The sequence below is a fragment of the Takifugu flavidus genome, unplaced genomic scaffold, assembly GCF_003711565.1.
Source record: "Takifugu flavidus isolate HTHZ2018 unplaced genomic scaffold, ASM371156v2 ctg712, whole genome shotgun sequence".
Classification (NCBI taxonomy): domain Eukaryota; kingdom Metazoa; phylum Chordata; class Actinopteri; order Tetraodontiformes; family Tetraodontidae; genus Takifugu; species Takifugu flavidus.
Genome location: NW_026622322.1, coordinates 1 through 5,044, shown reverse-complemented (window position 1 = coordinate 5,044; position 5,044 = coordinate 1). Strand labels below are relative to the sequence as shown.

At 40.0% G+C, this 5,044-nt stretch overlaps 1 long non-coding RNA gene across 2 annotated transcripts; it reads left to right on the top strand.

Moving 5' to 3' along the window:
- The first annotated feature begins 262 nt into the window (after positions 1-262).
- Positions 263-4,777, top strand: LOC130521131 (uncharacterized). Of its 2 annotated transcripts, none has more exons than XR_008949196.1 (6): positions 263-433; positions 1,942-2,177; positions 2,260-2,520; positions 2,693-2,952; positions 3,702-3,812; positions 3,967-4,777. It is a non-coding gene; the product is annotated as an uncharacterized LOC130521131 (long non-coding RNA). The 2 variants fall into 2 exon arrangements; XR_008949197.1 differs by lacking the exon at positions 263-433 and adding an exon at positions 1,314-1,451 and having other exon boundaries at positions 1,729-2,177.
- The last annotated feature ends 267 nt before the right edge of the window (positions 4,778-5,044 follow it).

Genomic DNA, 5,044 nt, shown 5'->3' with positions numbered 1-5,044 from the left:
CCACGAGACCAAGACACAAATGATGTTGCTAGAAATTGATCATTTTAAATCCGGTTATCAGGAGTTTATGTGCTAAAATTCCAAACTGTCCGAAGGCGGCGTCAGTGAATCACGTGTTTGGACCCAGACGTCACCTCTCTGGGGGGGATTTCCTGGTGCTGAACGACGACGCCTCTACATGGCAGAACCCTTATTCAAAACCCGCAACACTCCGAGGGCGGGATCCAGCTCTGTTATTGAACTGCGTTTAAAACCCCAGCGACACTTGTCTAGTTTAGACGCGCTTTTAAGAGAATCGGTCTTTATCACAAAGAACCCTCGTCACGGTGCTTCCAGACTGTTTCAGATGAGGACAACAAGTGTTTAGCGACCTTCATTTAGAAGATGAACATTTGTCTTCTGTTTTGGATCCTGCTCCCAGCAGCAGAATGCGGTAAGTTGAAGAAACTTTCTTTACACACACGTTCTGAGCGCTGTGTTGCGCTTTTCTCAGGTAGAAATAGACAAACAATCAATCAGCTCTCTGTGTAGATGCTCTTCTTCCACATTTGGTCTTGTTCCTCTCAGATGCCCCCCAAAGACTCACAATCTCACATGACTCCTTTAGGCAGCCAACACCTTTTAGAGCAACATGCTAATCAAAGAACACTCAATGATTATGATTAAAACAACTCTCCCCAAACTCTTGCATGAATAGATATATCAAAATGACGTGATTGATTGAACACCTCAACTGGTAGGTGACACTGTCATCGCTTGCTGATTTCTCAAGCGTGCGTTGCGTTCCTGACTGAGCCGTGACTCATACAGGAGGCGCAGCAGTAGTGCACACTGAGACTTCCGGTTGATAAACCTTTGCTAAAGTACCTCTGCCCTGGTGTTGTGTGTGTGTGTGTGTGTGTTGTGTGTGTGTGTGTGTGTGTGTGTGTGTGTGTGTGTTTTAATATTTAATACTTATTTAATAATTTTAATATCACAGGCTTATGCATGAATAGTTGTCACTTGTTGATAAGGCATCTGTCTAACACTGATTTAAACCTATTTCCACCATTTCACTGAAATTGTTGTCTTTATCAACATTTATTTGTCAAGAAATACAGTAATTCAACATGAAAATTTACATTCAAAAATGATGCATGAACAAGCTTGTCAAGATATTGTTTAGTCAGGAATCCTTTAATTCTTGCAATATTTTTGGGTGTTAGTCAGCTCATTTTGTTGTCCTCATGTGGTTGTTGGTCTCAAACTGTCTCAAACTACCAAGAATGATCTCCCAGTTAACTGTCCAAACAGATGTATTTTTTATCTGAGGATTTGCTTTGATTTTGATGCCTGCACACAGAGTACGAAGAGAGTGGAGATTAAACCTCTTTTCTTATTGGTGCCTGTTCAGGTACTGTAGTAAACCTTGTTTATATTCAGTTTATGAGGAATCTATTATGATATTTTGGGTTATTGTTGGGTCTTTTGACCTGTTTCTCATCCTGCTGCTCCATGTTTCCTTCACAGCTTGTGGAAAGAGGCTGTTTTTCATTCTGGTTGTTTGTTTTTAGTGGTGTTTTGTCCAGTTGAGTGTTTGTGAAGAGGGATTATAGTAGGGGAACGAGGAAGCAGCCCTGAGGAGTTCTGGTGATCAGGATGAGAGGAGATGAGATGTGGGTTTTTATCCTGACATGTGGTGGTCTGGCTCAAAGAGGATCAATGATGATGATCAAAGAGATATTTTAGCTTTTTTTGATACCGTCCACCAATTTGAGCAGATACGACTCACAGCTTAAGGTTTAAAATAATTAACCATAATATTAAACTGTCTACATCTTTCAATATTAATTTGACAAGACCTGAGATTGGGATCAATTTATAACATGATTATTTTTGTCAGAACCGCTGATCCCACTGTGAGGGTCCAGAGTTTTGACTCCATTTGTTTGTGTGTTTCAGGTTCCCATTCTCTTGAGTTCTTGTCTACAGGACGTGTTCAGCCTGGATCTGGGCCCCATTTTGAACAAGTTACAGAGTTTGATGGAGTTGTGATCTCTCACTGTGACAGTGGGACACAACAAGAACACTTCAACCCGTCCTGGAATCCCACAACTTACCTGGGACCTGCAGACCAGCATGTTATGATGTTTTTGATGCTCTCAAAGAGATTTCTAAATTCATCAATCACACACGGAGTAAGTTTGTAGCACATTTGCTTTATAACGTGTTTAATTTTGGTTAAATGAACTGAACATTTTACATAAATAATCCTTGTAGATGTTCAGCGGCGGCGTGGCTGCATCACGTCAGACGAGAGGCTTGAATCTGCTTTTGACAACTGGGCAGTGAATGGAGAGGGTTTCATTCAGTTTGATGCTGGAGCTCAGAAATGGAAAGCCCTGTCTCCTTCTGCAGAAATGATTAAAGATTCGTGGAACAACCGTGAGGCTCGGAACCATTTCTTTGGACACTTCATCAATGAAGAATGTCCAGAAATGATCCATCAGATCAAATTAAGAGAAGCGGAAAAAAGAACAGGTGAACACACTCTCTGGTCCAAAAAAATATAACGCAAAATATAATAAAATCACAGCTTTGAATCACTTCATTATTGGACATAATTCAGGAATTAACCTGAACACATACAAAAGTATCTTTTCTTCCCCTGGCTGGTCCCACCCTGATCATCACCTTTTCTATCCTCCTGCAGATCTCCGTGTGTTTGCCAACCCTGTTGACAGAACCAAGGCATTGCTGAAGTGCCACGTCACCAGTACTGACAAATCAGTGCGTTCAGTGTCTCTGACTGAAGACGGGGCCCCAAGGCAAACTGGATCACTGTAACTGGCCCGTTGCCTTCTGGGAATGGATCAGTGATCCTCATCCTGACAGCTGAGGTCCCCCTGATCCACACCAACATCTATGGCTGTGTTGTCCAAACAGAAGACAGAAACATCACTGTCATGTGGGGTGAGCTTTACATTTACATATTTCTGCATGATTGTTATTGAGTCGTGATCCAGGCTGCACACAGGCCAGTGGGATCTTATTGTTGCTGGGGGGGTTCTGGTGTGTTGGGTACTCTGGTAAAAGTCCCTCATGAAGAAGCTCTGAAACGTTCCTGGTGATTCTCTGGTCTTCCTCCGTCTGAAAGCAGACCTTTGGATCTTTTCTGGCTGAGATTACAGCAGTGTTGGTCATTAACTCTGTCAGAAACGGCTGTTTCGATGCTGTTAAAACTTATTTGAGACTTATTTTTTTGTCTCTCCACAAGTTTTTTTTTGGCCCATTTAATTAACAACATTTAACGTGCTTCACATGTTTCCAGAAAGAAACGAGCTACTACAGAGTTACAATTTGGTACAGGCAGTGGAATGCACAGAATCACCCTCTGCCAGCAGGGGGCGCTGCAGCAGCTCAGCACCCACCTTTCTATCGTCTTGGCACAGAATTATCAGTGCGCAACGTTGAGCTTCAGTCTGTGTCCAGGCCTCAGACAACTGTCGGCATGTCACGTTGGTCCAGACAGTTAATAAGTAACAGTTGAAATACTCTAAATAGAGTCAGTCACACTTTCTGTTATTCGGAGCACAGCTTTCAAAATATTAAAAATAAGTTTATTACAATAACGCATATGACGACGCTGCATAGAGTAAAGTATGGCCAGTTTGGTGATTACAATAATCATGTTTTTGTTGTTTATACTCTTTTATGAGCAGATGGAAACACACTTGATGGACGACACATCCTTTACATCCAGATGACGTTTTGGAGAATTATCGGCATCATCTTTACAGTTTATTGTTTAATCTCCGTAATGACTCTTTTGTGTAAGTCTCACTTCTTTGATTGTAACTTTCAAGTCAGTCTGTGAGCTGATATTTTACTATTGTGGCCCTGCATTAATAGAATGTTAATGATGTTTCTTGTGAATACACACCTGTCAGCATCTATTAATTGTTCCTTCATTTTATTTCTTCATAGTCACAAGAGAGGAAAAAGTGGTGAGGAAACTTTTCTCACGAGTCCATTGAAGAATAACTGGGGGAAGATGGATTTTATCCACGGAGGACTTGAGCAGAGACGACATCAATGATCCAGGATGTTTTACTCTTCATGCTGAAAGTGCACGTCTATAGAAACGTGTAGACCTGAACAGAGGATCCAAAGTCACATGTGCTGTAATATTTGGACTGTGTTGTCATCCAGTAGCAGAGCTTTGGGATTTATGCTGCTGACACGGGTCTAACCTTCACTGACTGTCATCTTTTTTAAGAAGCCAAGAAGCCAAACTATGGAAAACTTTAGCATTTTGACGCTAAATTCAGTGTTAATGATCTTGAGCTTCTTAAATCAGAGCTTAACACTCATCTTTCAAAACTGCCGTTAAACACCTCGTAATGCTGTCACGTTATGTCTGGTTTCATTTATTTTTGTGTTATTTACTCATTCATCTCTCCTCTATTTTGTTTGCGTCATTATTTATTTTATGTAAAACACTGGTTAACGACTGGGCATTATAAAAATCTTATGTTGTTGAATGTATGATGACTTTATTTCTGTTTCTGAAAGACTCTGAAGTTGTTCTTTTAATAATTTAACAAATTCATGTGAAACTGGTCCACTTATATTCTATTTAAAATGATAAATTGTTTAACAGTGTTTGGGAAAATAATTTGCAGAACTTGATATGTGAAATCATTAATAATGGAAAAAAAAATAAGAAACTCTTAAATGTTTGTAAATATTGTATGTTTTTACTTCCTGCAATAAATGAATTTTATTTTTGTTAAGAGCCTGTGTGATAATGTTCATTTTCATTTACATGAGGAAATGTCTGATTAGATGAGGTGGTTAACATTGTCTCATCACAGCAACAAGGTTGTGGGTTCCAATCCCCTGGGATCGCAGCTTTATCAGTGCAGTTTGGAAGTTCTCCCAGGATGTTTCACGAAATGACCACTGACTCTTTTAGTTCATTTGTGTTTTACCCATTTTGAAAAAAACAACTTTAATTTGGCCAGGTTTAGTTACATATTTGGTCTCATATTTTAGCCTTTTT